The sequence below is a fragment of the Denticeps clupeoides genome, chromosome 9 (genome assembly GCF_900700375.1).
Source record: "Denticeps clupeoides chromosome 9, fDenClu1.1, whole genome shotgun sequence".
Classification (NCBI taxonomy): domain Eukaryota; kingdom Metazoa; phylum Chordata; class Actinopteri; order Clupeiformes; family Denticipitidae; genus Denticeps; species Denticeps clupeoides.
The window spans coordinates 18,724,246-18,741,115 of NC_041715.1; the positions used below are offsets into that span (position 1 = coordinate 18,724,246).

The 16,870-nt window shown below is 44.6% G+C and overlaps 1 pseudogene; it reads left to right on the forward strand.

Annotated features, from left to right (window-relative positions):
* Positions 1-11,694: 11,694 nt before the first annotated feature.
* On the forward strand, positions 11,695-16,129 carry LOC114797109 (uncharacterized; annotated as a pseudogene).
* The last annotated feature ends 741 nt before the right edge of the window (positions 16,130-16,870 follow it).

Sequence of the window (16,870 nt, forward strand, 5' to 3'; positions counted from 1 at the left end):
ATATTTGCTTCATCCATCACTATTACATTAAAGGTGAATCCCTACCTTGAGAACTGACTCTGCACCCAAGCCTACAGTGACATCTTTTAGTGGGACCCAGTTATTCTTGTTGCTCACATCCAGTTTGACCAACTCCAGTGGACTGATATCCTTCAGTATCTCTCTCTTGACAAAACATGTCAGTATACTCTGAAAGAAAAACTAAATGTCATAAATCATGCTAAATATGTAGAATATTAAACGGCCAAAACCAACAAAACAAAACTGATTTGTGAATAATATGTGTGGGTGTGAGTATCTGTATTTAATTCCTAAATCATTCATATTAATCATTATTAGATAAAATGTTTATACTAACTTGAGGACAGACTACGTATAAATATACAGACAGAATTGTACACACACTGAAATAAATGTGCAAAATCAACCTGTCCAATGCTAGAATATCATTACCTTCATCAACTCAGCCAAGTCTGTGGTTAAGAATGGCATCACTGGTTCATCAGTTTGATATCTTGTCAAGAAAGGAGAGAAGGTCCTGGTAACAGCTATGTAGAAATGTAGCTTTGCAATGATGAGGAGGTCTTTCTGAGCAGATTCAAGGGTGTCAAATGAGATGGCCACACCTCCAGGGCTCTCTCTGCTACTGGTAAGTTTTCAAGCCATCTGTGGCTACAGAAAGCAAGTGGAAATTTTGCAGCTTTAGTAAAAGCAGTGAAGTCCTCTCTCCTTGCTGGTACATTATGGAAGAGAATGTGAATGGCTTTGAAAACTTTCTCTAGCTGCCATATGGAGAAACCACATTTGCAGGCATTGTGTAGGGTATGGAGTCCACAGCTCCCAACCACGATCAGCTGAGTCCCCTCATACTGCTCACATTGTTCTTCTTGAAGCAGTTCCAAAAACTTCCAGTTTACATTTGGTCCATCCACGGAGATTGAAAACAGCTTTTTCAGATCCAGCTTCCGAGTGCATTCCTGATGAAAAACTGAGTGTCATTTATCAAACATAGACTAGGCAATAGCTGTAAAGTAAAACTAAGTAAAGCTTTATTATTGTGAAAATTTCAAAAATGCATTACTGTTTTTACACTATTTATACATTTTCCAATTGAAAAATAAAAATAAAATTGACAATTGAAATAATAATAATAACAATGCATCAAGTCTTAAGAACTTAAGAAATTCTAGCGTTCCATTTCAAAACAAAGGAGTTTTATGATGTGTGGAGCCAAACCGAATTTTGCTAAATAGGCTGTTTTGTCTTTACCACACGTGAAGTTTTTAGCGATTTTTGAGTCGGGAAACATAGCTCGGAAAAAATCCCTGACTCCCTCATTAGCGATTGGTGTCTTGTTATGCTGTGCAGGCACCACATTACCTCTGCTTGAAGGGTCGTGGTGGACCCAAAGGTGGTCCTGAGGTCTGTTACTGTAACTGATGTTCTCGCTGCTGGGTTCAGAAATGGAGCTGAAGTCTGTGAAACTGTTGAGACGGAACAGAACTGAGAAGTGGAAGGCGTCTGTTTGCGGCTTTTGGCAGCAACTTTGTGCTTCTCGCTGTGCATATGCGACTCTGCAGCTTTAACTCCCATAGAACCAAGTTTGAAAAGCTTTTTGCACAGCATACAGCGGGCCTCATAGCTATTGCCTGGAGCGGGTTTTAACCATGTTGCAAATGTGGGATTATCCATCCAGTTAACATTAAACTTGCACTTCCCCATGACTGACGCGCCCACTAGCAATAAACTGCTACAGCGCGTACCTGAAAAAGGCCCCTCCCACACACACAAACAGAAATGTTGGTGGTTCCGCTCATTCCGATCTCATACACAAAAATGCAAAACACCACAGATATTACCAGAAAGACAATATAGCAATATAGTCTGTGGTATTTTAAGACCTTTGAACTTGATTTAAGGATTGCTAGTCATTTTTAAAGATATTTAAGGCCTTAATTTTGGAAAATCTAATTTAAGACTTTTTAAGGATCCACGGATACCCTGTTTTTTGAAGGCGATGATGTTGAAAAGCAAACCTAAGACCGTACATCCATGCAAATGAATATGTTTATGTTTAACCCCCAGTTATGTTTTGTAGTCTGCTTTAACAGACATCAGAATTTCTGTTTTTGCTGATTATCATGCACTTTAACAAGCTGAAGCTGGTCAGACATTTCCATGAATCGTGGACTTCAAGTCCTTTAAAGAACTGACCCGGTCAGTGAGCGCTCTGACTGTATCTTTGGTCAGCACATCACCAGGCAGCGGCCACTCCTCCACCCTCAACACCGGAACATTATGACACATAGGTACCTCCTGCTTACTGCACACAGACAAAAGGGACACACACATACACACACACACACACACACAAATCAAATAATCTGTTTTTATTCACGATTTGTATAGTGTCCCAACTTTTTTGGATATCGGTTTGTAATTTCCTGTATCATGGTCCCGCATGTCAGTAACTCCGTCTGAACTGATTTAAGTTTAATTTAAAGATAAATTAATGTACATATGTGAGAAAGTAATAATTACACAGTAAAAAGCAGGAAATTCATGAGCCAATAAAATAAACCCATCGGCACAAAGACACTTTTGTGACATTAGTGATGGAAAAAACAGAAGCTCGTGTCCTAAAACTTTAATCTGGGTGTTTTCTTCTGGTTTCTACCTGGTTCTTCTGTGGTACCGGTTGAGTTCTTACTGGTCTCTGCAGAAACATAACTTGCTTGGTGGCAAGATTGCCTTCACTGTAAAGGGACAAACGGCAACAGCATCACCAACATTGAGGGTTTCAGAAATATTCATTTTCAGCAATGAGCCATACAGACAAAATATAAACTTTCAGCACAACGTGGAGCTGAGCAAGCTGACGGTGCACTCCAGTAGACTTCCTTCAACGCCACACCCCTCACCATATCAGACAGACCAGGGTCTTCTGTGGACACCTTCAAGTTCCTGGGTACCACCCTCTCCCAGGAGACCAACGTCTCCTCCATCCTCAAAAAAAAAAAGCCCAGGATGTACTTCCTGAGACATCTGAAGAAGTCCAGTCTTCCACAGGAGCTGCTGATCCAGTTCTACACTGCAGTCATTGAGTCCGTCCTGTGCTCCTCCATCACAGTCTGGTTCAGAGCAGCCACCAAACGGCACAGGAACAGACTGCATCGGACTGTACGGAGGACAGAAAATATCATCGTGTCCGACTGCTCTACATCCCAGACCTGAACCTGGAAAAGGACAGGGAAAATCATCACAGATCCCTCTCACCCTGGAACGACTCTGGCAGAGGATCTAGAAGCCTGCAGACTGGGACCCGCAGACCAGTCCCCTCACCGTCACCCTCCTAAACACACATTGCAACTGCACTTCATATAACCATGTGGTATTATTTCTGTCATCATTTGGACTATATTATAGTTGTTTTATACTGTTGTGCTCGAGAGACGCCATAAATAAAATTCTTTTTAGCCCAGAGAAGCAGTGAGCATAAGTATATAAAAGGTATCAAAAAGGCGTCGAGTAATTGCTTCCCCGATGTTCTGACGCGTTTTGTTGCTCAGCGCTTGCGCATGATGCCTCGGTAGGATATTTTAATAGGTAGGGTGAAAAGTCAGGACACCGGAAATGGATTTGACGTATTTATAATAGCCGACGTTTCCCATTAGTATTTGCATTTAATAGGCGGGACTTGCCGTCGAGCAGCCTGCAATGAGAAGCTTCTCGCTACACAAGTTAAAAAATTAACTTACCTGTTAACTAGTATTTATGTATTACAAGCTTTTAACGGCAGCTTGGTCACCGTGGTGAGCTGTGTGGGAACGGTACCGTCGCTACTCGATACCTCAGTGGCGACCTGGCGGCTCGGGATTCGAACCCACAACCTCCCCATTTGAAGTCCTCTTCCTTAACCGCTAGGCCACCGCTGCCCACGATTTTTTTCGTTGGTTATTTGAAATATGAATATGAAATAAGCGCCACATCAGCACGCTTTAATGTTTTATTTTTTACAGACTTTAACAACAAGTATTCGCCATTTGTTCATAACGCTCATAACCTGCAGCCTGGAAACTCCTTTGTCGCAGAAACCAGTGTCCGCTGTAGCAGCCAACCATGCCTCATTACAGGCTGCAAGCCCCGCCCACTCGTTCTTGATTGGTCAGTGGGGCCTAGCGGTTAAGGAAGAGGCCTCGTAATCAGAAGGTTGCAGGTTCGAATCCCGATGCGCCAAGGTGCCACAGAGCAAATCACCGTCCCCACACACTGCTCCCTGGGCGCCTGTCATGGCTGCTCACTGCTCACTAAGGGTGATGGTTAAAAGCAGAGGACACATTTCGTTGTGTCACCGTGCTGCAGTGCTGTGTATCACAATCACTTTAAAAATATATATATTTTTGAGTCACCCTCTCTCACATCATGATTGGTTCACCGTTCTTCCCGCGTTTTAGTAAAAATTAATGTTTATTTCGTGGAACACTATTGTTTTTCATCAGTTACTGTCATATAAAGTAGATTTAATTTGCAGATATAAATTTTTATGGATTTTTATGGTTCTTCTAATTGTTACATATGCACATGGGCAGTGTGCGTTTTGCGTGTGTTCCAGGTTGTGGGTGTTGCTGTAAGGGATTCTGGATATACAGAAATAAAGAAAAAAGAAGCAGACAGCGTGTCGAGAGTCCGCGTGGTTATTCACTAACAGCAAACATAACATTTGGCGACGAGGATGGAGTTTTTTTTCTACCTCCTCCACCTCCTTTTCTGGCTTTGCCCGGCGAGCCCCCGGTGCCCTGGGACCGCTGGTTTGAATCCTTTTCGACTTATCGCGGATTCTCCAGACCTGCGTCACAGCCTTGCTGCTCCATAACCTGGGCACGGAAGGGCAGCGGATCTTCAGGACCCTGGGAGCCGACATAAGAGCGTTATCCTGCGCCGCGTAGTTTTTCGCCAGAGGAGGCAGCAACCGGGCGAGTCGGTTCATCATTACGTGGCGGACCTGGCGAGTTTCTGTAAGTTTGGAACGAGTTTATTCGGGATCAAACAATCCCAGAATCCGCGAAAAAGCCGTGGAACTGGCTCTTCAGATGGAGTCAGCAGCCGAATTAGCATCTCGCCTGGCGCCGGTACCCCCTCTTCAGCCCGCAGTGCCCACGCTTACCGTCCAGCCACCTGACCTGGACCGCGTGCTCAACATCCTGGTAGGTCTCAATCTTACGCTGAATGGGGACAAATGTGTCTTCACGTGCCAGCTGTCGGTTTTGTGGGCTTTCGCCTGTCTGGAGAGGGCATCTCACCTTTAAATTCTAACGTGGAGGCTGTTCTACGTCTCCCTGAGCCCTCCAGCCCAGCCCAGCTCGCATCCTTTCTGGGAATGACTGCATACTACTTGCGTTTTCTCCACTACAGCCCCTTTACGTGCGCTTCTGAAAACCGGAGCCCCATGGGCCTGGTCCTCAGCCTGCTCCTCAGCCATCCATCAGCTAAAGGCCCAGCTTACCTCACCACCGGTGCTTGCTCACTTTGACCTGTCTTGCCCCACTTTTCTGACCTGTGATGCGTCTGGTGTAGCGCTAGGTGCCGTCCTTTCTCAGTGCCAACATGGTTCTGAGCGCCCCATTGCTTTTGCCTCCCGGTCTCTGACTTTGGCTGAACAGAAGTATTCAGTTGGGGGGCGGGAGGCACTGGCCTGCGTCTGGGCATGTGAAGGGTGGCATATACACTTGTATGGCCGACATTTCACCCTCCGCACAGACCATCAGGCCCTAACGACCCTACTCGCATCTTCAGGCACGGGCCACAGGCCGCTCCGGCTCCACCGCTGGTCGGAGAGGCTCCTCCATTATAATTTCACTCCGCTGTTTACCCCCGGCCAGGACAATGTTGTGTTAGACCTCCTTTCCAGGGCCACTCCAGGCACTGATACACTGGAGCCAGAGCTTATCCACATGCCAAATGGGCCACTCCGGGAGGTCGTGTCTCTACAGGACCTCCAACTGGCTTCAGCGCAAGACTCAGTGCTGTCACAGCTTTGCACTTGCATTCGAGAGGGGTGACCACGCATGGTGCCCAAGGATCTGGTGCCATTTCATCGGGTTAAAGATGAGCTGTCCTGTTGGAATGAGGTCATCCCCGGCAGCCTACAACCTCGCATCCTGGCCATGGCTCATGAGGGACACCTAGGCATCGTAAAAGTCAAGCAGCGCTGCCGTGACAGGGTGTGGTGGCCTGGGATCGACAGGGATATTGAATTTACGGTGAAGGATGGCTCAGCCTGCCTCGTCAGTGGAAAGACGGGCCCTCCCACATCTCCGCCACTGCAACCTGTGCAGTGGCAAGCCGGGCCATGGCAGCACGTTCAGCCGATGGCTTGGTCTTTTCCTCAGCCCTGCAGCGCACCCTGCTTCATTACAGATCATCTCTCCATTCCACCACTGGCGTCTCCCCAGCTCTCCTCATGCTGGGTTGGGAGCTACAGCTTCCATTAGACCGGCCACAGCCTGCTCCGCTTACTGCAGCGGCCCTGCGCCACAGGGTTTCGGATGAAGCAGTCTTTTGATCGCCGACGGAAGGTGACATCTTCCTATCTGGCAGTCCATGATTGGGTCAGGGTTCCTCGGCCTCACCAGGACAACAAGCTCCTTTTCTTTTGATTACGGCTGGCTGACTGTACGAAGTGGCATGCGAGCCGGCTCAAGAAGGTGTCACCGCCCACCCCCGTAGACCCTTACTAAATTCACATTCACATTTACAGCATTTATCAGACGCCCTTATCCAGAGCGACTTACAATCAGTAGTTACAGGGACAGTCTCCCTAGAGCAATTTAGGGTTAAGTGTCTTGCTCAGGGACACAATGGTAGTAAGTGGGATTCGAACCCGGGTCTTCTGGTTCATAGGTGAGTGTGTTACCCACTAGGCTACTACCACCCTACTAAATGGCTAGTGACTTGGACCTAGTGGAGGACCTACCCGGTGATACAGGGAACCGTCCAGCGGAGGCTGGAGGCCGGGGGAGCGCAGTTTCACCACGCCCTGTCCGTGTCCGCTGTAGACCGGTTTACCTCAAGGACTATGTGACTGAATAGCACACCACGTAGTGAGGGCATAGCCTGTCACGTGGCAGAATAACCCACATGGCTATGCTGGCATTCTGGGTAGTCGACCCCGGTCGTCTAGTTATATTGTGCTGTTGGTGTTCCTCCTGGGGGGGGGGGGGGGGGGGGAATGTTACATATGCACATGGGCAGTGTACGTTTTGCGTGTGTTCCAGGTTGTGAGTGTTGCTGTAAGGGATTCTGGATATACAGAAATAAAGAAAAAAGAAGCAGACAGCGTGTCGAGAGTCCGCGTGGTTATTCACTAACAGCAAACATAACAAATACCACATGGTTATATGAAGTGCAGTTGCAATGTGTGTTTAGGAGGGTGACGGTGAGGGGACTGGTCTGCGGGTCCCAGTCTGCAGGCTTCTAGATCTTCTGCCAGAGTCGTTCCAGGGTGTGAGGGATCTGGGATGATTTTCCCTGTCCTTTTCCAGGTTCAGGTCTGGGATGGAGAGCAGTCGGACACGATGATATTTTCTGTCCTCCGTACAGTCCGATGCAGTCTGTTCCTGTGCCGTTTGGTGGCTGCTCTGAACCAGACTGTGATGGAGGAGCACAGGACGGACTCAATGACTGCAGTGTAGAACTGGATCAGCAGCTCCTGTGGAAGACTGGACTTCTTCAGCTGTCTCAGGAAGTACATCCTCTGCTGGGCTTTTTTGAGGATTGAGGAGACGTTGGTCTCCTGGGAGAGGGTGGTACCCAGGAACTTGAAGGTGTCCACAGAAGACCCTGGTCTGTCTGATATGGTGAGGGGTGTGACGTTGAAGGAAGTCTACCGGAGTGCACCGTCAGCTTGCTCAGCTCCACGTTGTGCTGAAAGTGTAATTACATGAAAAAACGATTATAATTATTTATTATTTGTTCAATTTTGCTTCTGTCTACAGTTAATAATTTAAAGGAATTTGTGGAAGAAATACTGTTTAGTACCAGGTCCAGATCAGCCATGGAGGAGTTGTTTAAACATTTATACAACAATTTCAGCCAATTAACTGATACCAAGTGGAAGACTTTTTTAGGGTTAAATTAGTACATCCAGCTGACCCCAGATGACATTACCAGATGAAATAAGTTCCTGTTAATGATACATTTATAATGATGACCCTATTTTAGAGACATACGTATGTAATGTAAGAGTCAGAGCAAATATCTTGATGTCTCGTTACAATTCACGGCCCGGGCCTGAACACAAGTGAGGAGAGGCTCCAGGAGACTCAGAACCTGTGGCAGCATCTTACTACAGGAGTGAGACGGTCAAGATTACGACCACTGCCCTGCCATCAGCAGAATTTATCCAGGAGTCCCCCAGTGCCGGAACCAACTTTGACAAGAGATGATGTAGAAACGACGGTGAAGGAAATTGTGGAGAAGCAGCAGGCAACAACAAGAAAAGACCACAAGGAATTCCTTGGTGATGGCTCCAACATTCATTTTTTTATCCGTCAGTGGAAGTTAAATACTTCTGCTGCTCTCGAAAGGTGTTCCAGCCGAGGGTCTCACTGATCCCAGGATGAGCGTCTAGGACTTTGCTGCTACTCCTTTCTTCCAACAGGAACTAGAAAGGAAAAAAGTATCCCACTGGACATCTATATAGATTCTGCCACTTACCCCTTGGAGCCGCCCTAACAGCCTCATACTGGTTTTGCTGGTGTTACAGGAAAAGTACATTTACTGTCCTGCAAAAGTCTACTTATTCTGCCTTGTGCAGGCAGTAAGTTGGCCTATAGCTCCCTCTAGCGGCTGTCTCGTAATATTATTTTTGGTTACTCTGAAAACGGGAGAATAAGAACTCAGATGGCGGAACATAGTGCCGAAGCATTCCCGTATTGAGCAAGAATGTTGTTGCTTTGGACAAGATTTGTCTGTAAGTATTGGTTATGACGAGATAAGCACTTTCTTTTTGTTTTGTGTTTACGATATAATTATTTGTATATTAGTAGCGTTAGAAATGTGTATTTTGTGTTAGTTTGCTGTGCGCATGTAACGAGCTAATTTTCTATGTTATTGAGCTGATCGTCACATTTGTATTTTTTCCAGTTTTACGATGGTCATAGAGAAGGCAATGGTCAGAGGCCATTCTTCAATAAATCAGCAGAGAAAAGCAAATACAAGTCTGTTTATTGGAGCATGGTTATCTCGCTGTCTAGCTGGTGGAGACTAGAAAACCCAGAGCGAGGGCAGCATAGTAAAAAGACAACTAGCGCAACGAGCACAACCAGGAGGAGATATCCAGCACACCAACCATGAGCCTACGATCGGGGAATCAATATGTCTTGGCTTTTCTAGAAGAGGAAAAAACACAAGACCAAATGGAAACAGAACAATTGGATAACGTGAGTAACACAGACACACAGTCAAGGTCTTCTCGCTCGCATGCATCCAAACGTTCCACAACAAGTTCTGCAGCACTAAAAGCACGGGCAAAGGCAGTAGCTGCACGTGCACAGTTAGCATATTCAGAAAAAGAAGCAGCCATAATGAAACAGAAAACGGAACTTGAGGCTCATTTACATGTTTTGAGTTGTGAAAAAGCTGTTGCAGTTGCTGAAGCTGAGGCTGCAGTTTATGAAGAGGAGGAGGCTCTCTCAAAAAGCGTACTGAGTCGGGATATAGAGGGAACACCTGTCGATCCAGTACAACGCACCGCAGAGTACGTACAAAAACATTCAGACATTTGCTATGAAGGATTCGCATTGCAAGTTGTTCCATCCACCCGTCACAAAGCTGCGCATGAGCAAATCTGAAAAGGATATGTACACAGTAATGATCAACAACAGCTTTCACACTGCAGAGAAGGTCGGGATCAAAGTGGAGGACCAAACACAGCAGAAAGGGAGACTGAATCCCCCCAAACTGTATCCATACGACACTTTTCACACATCAGCAGAGACACAGGGTGTACAGGACATTACAAGGTACTTGACACGGAGAGAAATGTTAAGTACAGGACCCTTGCAGTTTGATGACCAACCAGAGAACTACTGGGCATGGAAGGCGTCATTTCAAAATGCTATTAAAGATTTGCAGGTTACACCTCAAGAAGAGTTAGATGTTATGATTAAGTGGCTTGGAGTTGAGTCTGGTCAGCAGGCCAAAAGAGTCCGCTCAGCACACGTGTTCAACCCAGCAGCAGCTCTCGACCTTGTGTGGCAAAGACTCGAAGAATGTTACGGATCTCCTGAGGTAGTGGAAAATGCACTGCTAAAAAAGATTGATCAGTTTCCTAAACTCAACAACAAAGACAACACAAAGTTAAGAGAGTTGGGTGACGTTTTGCAGGAAATTGAATGTGCAAAAGATGGAGGATACCGACCGGGACTTTCGTATTTGGACACGGCTCGCGGAGTCAACCCCATTGTGGACAAATTACCATATGGATTACAGGAAAAATGGATTGCAACAAGAGGAAAGTACAAGGAGGAATACAGAGCCGCCTTTCCCCCTTTCAGCACCTTTTCAAAGTTTGTAAGACAACAAGCCAAAATAAGAAATGACCCAAGTTTTGTCATCATACCTCCTGCTAACACCAACTTCAGAAGAGAGAAAAGCTTTAAAGACAGCAACAGGCAAGTGGTTAATGTACACAAAACAGACATCCGTACGGAAGCTAGTGGAGCTCAAAATAGGTACAATGTGCTTACAGAGAGTCCAGACAAGTTGTGCCCTATACATAAGAAGCCTCATCCACTTAAGAAGTGTAAAAGCTTCAGAGCAAAACCCATGGACGAGCGTAAGACATTTTTAAAGGACAACAGAATTTGTTTTAAATGTTGTGGCTCTACTCAGCATTTAGCAAGGGATTGCAGGGTGCAAATAAAATGCACGGAGTGTGGCAGCGACAGACACTTGGCAGTGCTGCATCCAGGTCCACCCCCTGCTCCAGCTGAGAGTACTGAGGCCGATAAAGAGGATGGTGGGGAGACACAGGATAATTTGAATGTCTCAGTCGTTTCTAAATGCACAGAAATCTGTGGTGATGCAGATAGACCATATTCCTGCTCAAAAATAAGCCCTGTGTTAGTCTATCCAGACGGCAAAAGAGAACAGGCAAAAAAGATGTACGCAGTGCTTGATGAACAAAGTAACAAGTCACTAGCTAAGTCTCAGTTTTTTGAGCTTTTCAATATGAAGACATACTCAAGCACCTACAAACTCAGAACATGCTCAGGAATGTCGGATAATGTTGGAAGAACAGCATCTAACTTTATGATTGAGTCAGTAGACGGCAGAGTTTAGCTCCCACTTCCAAATCTGATCGAATGTGACATGATTCCAGATGACAGAACAGAGATCCCATCTCCACAAGTTGCTATGAAGTTTCCACACTTGCAGAAGATAGCTGAAAAGGTACCTCCTGTAGAAGAACAAGTACCTATTCTATTGCTCTTGGGAAGAGACATTATACAGGTACACAAGGTGAGAGAGAAAATCAATGGGCCACACAACATGCCTTATGCACAGCGTCTAGATTTAGGCTGGGTTATAGTTGGGGAAGTCTGCATGGGGAAGATGCATAAACCAACTAATGTGAAGGTTCTCAAAACACACGTTCTTCAGAACGGCCGTGCTTCTTATCTCTGCCCATGCCCCAACACGTTCCAGATCAAGGAGTTAGGTGGTTACAACTACCAGTGTAATACCACATCTACCCCTCAAAACAACGCTAACCAACTTGGAGAAATGTTTTTTCACACAACAACAGATGATGACACACCGGCTCTGTCAGCAGACGACAAGGACTTCATTGATATTATGGAAAAGGAAGTGTATCAAAACGAAGGTAATAGCTGGGTGGCACCTTTGCCATTTCGCTGTCCGAGACCACAGCTTCCAAGTAACAGAATGCAAGCACTTAAACGCCTCCAGTGCCTCAGAAAAACACTGGATCGCAACCCAGAAATGACAAGGCAGTACATAGAGTTCATACAAAACATGCTGGACAATGACCATGCGGAGCTCGTACCTCCTTTGGACTCAGACAAAGAACACTGGTACTTACCATCCTTCGGTGTGTACCACCCTCAGAAACCAGACCAGTTGAGAGTTGTGTTTGACTCAAGTGCAGAGTTTGAAGGACATTCCCTTAACAAGGTATTGTTAAGTGGACCCGACTTAAACAATACACTACTAGGTGTCCTTATGCGTTTCAGGAAGGAGCCTGTAGCGTTTTCAGCTGATGTACAGCAAATGTTTTATTGTTTTGAAGTGAGAAAGGATCATAGGGACTATTTAAGATTCCTTTGGTATGAAGACAATGATCCTAAGAAAGGCATTTGTGACTATAGGATGAAGGTTCATGTGTTTGGAAACAGCCCCTCTCCAGCTGTAGCTATTCACTGCATGAGGCGTGCTGCAGTCGAGGGAGAAAAGGAGCATGGACATGATGCAAAGCAGTTTGTCATGCGACACTTTTATGTGGACGATGGCCTTGCGTCCACAGAAACAGCAGAAGAAGCTATCAAGGTCCTCACAAGTGCGCAAAGCATGCTGGCGCAATCAAACCTAAAGCTACACAAAATAGCTTCTAATGACCATAAAGTAGTGGAAGCATTTCCTGCTGCAGAGAGAGCAAAGGATCTAAAAGACTTGGATTTAGAAAAGGACAACATACCCTTGCAAAGGAGTTTAGGGGTACTGTGGAACCTTGAAAATGACTGCTTTACCTTCCACGTCACTACTGAACAAAAACCATTCATCAGGAGAGGTGTCTTGGCCATTGTGAACAGCTTATACGATCCTCTAGGTTTCGTGTCACCCATCACAATGCAGGGAAAAGCTCTTCTCCGTGAACTATCTACAGGGCAAGAGGACTGGGATGAACCACTTCCTGTGGATAGAGAAGAGGAATGGAACAAATGGAGGGACTCATTGAAGGATCTTGAGCAGCTACAGATACCAAGGTGTTATCTTCCATTCTCACAGGCTACTGCAGTGAAAAAGGAGCTGTGCATATTTTCAGATGCCTCCACCATGGCCATAGGAGCAGTGGCATATCTGAGAGCTCTCGAAAGTGAAGGTCAGTGGCATACAGGTTTCATCATGGGCAAGTCCAAAGTAGCCCCCCGACCTGCCCACACTGTCCCTAGATTAGAGTTATGTGCAGCGGTTTTAGCTGTAGAGATGTACGAGCGGATCAGAGATGAGATGGACATTGAACTGGATACTGTTAGATTTTTCACGGATAGTAAAATCGTCCTTGGTTATATACACAAGTACACAAGAAGGTTCTACACTTACGTTGCTAACCGAGTGAGCAGAATCAGAAAGACCACACATCCAGCACAGTGGGTTTACATACCTACAAGCGACAATCCAGCGGACAAAGCTACCAGACCGATTGCGGCTTCCACATTAGCTTCCACCAACTGGTTCAGTGGTCCTTCTTTTTTGACGCAACATGACACAGAGACATCTTACTGTGACACCTTTGCTCTGATCGACCCTGGCATAGATGCAGAGATCAGACCTGATATCAAAACTCTTGCTACCAATACCTCAGTAAAACAGCTAGAGCCATGTCGTTTTGAAAGATTCTCTCAATGGATGAGATTATGCAACACTATTGCATCACTAAAACGTGTGGCGGCATCATTCAAGAAAACAGACACAGAAAGTAAAGGTTGGAAGTGTTTTAATAATACTAACACAGTAGATGAAGTGTCTAAAGCTGCTAAGTTTATCATTCACACAGTACAGATGCATAAACGCAGACCAGCCACTTCCAAAACAAAGTTGTCTCAGGAAGTTAAATCCTGTCATTGATGACGAAGGACTCCTCAGAATAGGAGGGCGCTTGGTACTTGCTAACCTAACTAAAGATGAGAAACATCCACTCATCATCCCTAATGCTCATCATGTAGCTGTCCTTCTTGTTAGATACTATCATGACAAGGTGGCACATCAGGGGCGTCATATAACAGAAGGAGCGCTCAGAGCAGCTGGATTTTGGATTATCGGCAGTAAACGTCTTGTCTCTTCTGTCATTTACAAGTGTGTTCTCTGTCGAAAACTTAGAGGACGATTGCAGACACAAAAAATGGCAGATTTACCTATTGACCGGCTGTTACCCATGCCACCATTCACAAGTGTAGGGCTGGACGTCTTTGGTCCCTGGACAGTTACTACACGTCGTACTAGAGGAGGAACTGCAGACAGTAAACGCTGGGCTGTACTTTTCACCTGCATGTCTACAAGAGCTGTACACATTGAGCTCATTGAATCAATGTCAACATCCAGCTTTATTAATGCTCTAAGAAGGTTTTTCAGCATTCGTGGTCCAGCTCAAATACTCCGTTCTGATAGAGGAACAAATTTTGTTGGAGCATGCAATGAGCTGAAAATTGATTACCAGGACACAGGACTAAACTCTTACCTACAGGAGAAAGGATGCACATGGCTGTTTAACTCCCCACATTCCTCACATATGGGTGGATCATGGGAGAGACTCATTGGGGTTGCTAGGCGCATCCTCGATGGAATTCTTTTGAAAGCTGCACACGTTCAACTCACACATGAAGTGTTGAGTACATTCATGGCGGAAGTAATGGCAATTTTGAATGCAAGACCACTCGTACCAGTGTCTACAGACCCAGACAAGCCAAACCTCCTAACTCCAGCAATGCTTCTTACCCAAAAGACTAATGCAGTATCTGCACCAACAGGAAGCTTTGCACCTCCAGACCTCTACACAAAGCAATGGAAGCAAGTGCAGTGTCTGCAGACTCTTTTTGGAAACAGTGGAAAAGTGAATACCTTTTGACTCTACAGCAAAGAAGAAAATGGACTGATGATAAGCCAAACATAAATGTTGGTGACATTGTGTTATTGAAAGATGCTCTCACACATAGAAATGACTGGTCTATGGGAAAGGTTGTGAGAACCTTTGAGAGCAAGGACAATAAGGTTCGAAAAGCAGAAGTGAAGGTTGTTAAAGACGGCAATGTAAAAGTGTTTTTGAGACCCATTGCTGATATGGTTTTGCTTTTATCAGATGATAAATAAGGTTACTAGACATGTACACTGTTTTAACTGTTCAAATGTTCATGTAAAAGGTTACATTTAAGTAGCACAATTATATTGTACTAGGTGGGGAGTATTCTGCCTTGTGCAGGCAGTAAGTTGGCCTATAGCTCCCTCTAGCGGCTGTCTCGTAATATTATTTTTGGTTACTCTGAAAACGGGAGAATAAGAACTCAGATGGCGGAACATAGTGCCGAAGCATTCCCGTATTGAGCAAGAATGTTGTTGCTTTGGACAAGATTTGTCTGTAAGTATTGGTTATGACGAGATAAGCACTTTCTTTTTGTTTTGTGTTTACGATATAATTATTTGTATATTAGTAGCGTTAGAAATGTGTATTTTGTGTTAGTTTGCTGTGCGCATGTAACGAGCTAATTTTCTATGTTATTGAGCTGATCGTCACATTTGTATTTTTTCCAGTTTTACGATGGTCATAGAGAAGGCAATGGTCAGAGGCCATTCTTCAATAAATCAGCAGAGAAAACCAAATACAAGTCTGTTTATTGGAGCATGGTTATCTCGCTGTCTAGCTGGTGGAGACTAGAAAACCCAGAGCGAGGGCAGCATACTACTCTTTATACCATGTAGAGGGTTTGCAGGCAGAGATGACCTGGGAGCAGTTTCAAAAGTCTCCCTTTTATGAGACAGAAGAGAGAAAAAAGTAGCACATTACCTGCTTCTTAAGCTAGAGTTTTATTCATGTAATTCCATGTAAATTCAGCATACTTTCAGACCTAAACATGACATATTTTAAAAAACCTTTCATTTTGTCATTTGAATAACCCATGGAAATAAAAATATGTATACGTATACACTTGAATTGGTGATTCATGTTTTAAATGTTTATATGTTCACTAGACTTCTGTAGTAATGTGTACTTAAAGCAATATAGAGCAATTTACAGTTTGCTTATAGTGTCCTCTATTCTTTCTCTATAGTTCATACAATGACTGTAAGGGTGGTAGTAGCCTAGTGGGTAACCCACCCTCCTACAAACCAGAAGACCCAGGTTCAGTTCCCACTTACTACCATTGTGTCCCTGAGCAAGACACGTAACCCTGAGTGTCCTTGTAACTACTGATTGTAAGATTGTAAGAGTGTCTGATAAATGCTGTAAATGTAAATAAAGTTTATTATTAAATGTTGCTGTTATGCTTAAAATGTCATTATGCAGTTTAAATTGAGTTTAAACAGCTGTGTCATAAGACTGTAATATGTCGGTTCTGTGAATTTGAAATGTAACAATTGTTCTGGGAAGTAATGATTAAACACGCTCTGACAAACAAATAAAAAAATAATAATAACTAATTATGACAATCACTTCACTTTATCACTTTATAGTAACCAAATAATTACTTATGATTGATTTTTAAGTTGGAGTATGTTTTTACATTAAATACAACTGATACAAAGCTGATGTTAGATTTACAATATTGCAAATAAAACCCTACATTTTAAGTTATTACTGTTATAGCACACATTTGATAAAACCCTCATTGGGAATGAGATCCTTTCCCTTTGAGGGAGGTAGTGGCCTAGTGGGTAACACACTCGCCTATGAACCAGAAGACCCAGGTTCAAATCCGACTAACTACCATTGTGTCCCTGAGCAAGACCTTCCTAGTGTCTCCAGGGGGGGACTGTCCCTGTAACTACTGATTGTAAGTCGCTCTGAATAACGGCGTCTGGTAAATGCTGTAAATGTAAATGTAGGAAACACGTGGGCAATAAGCTCAAATCCTAT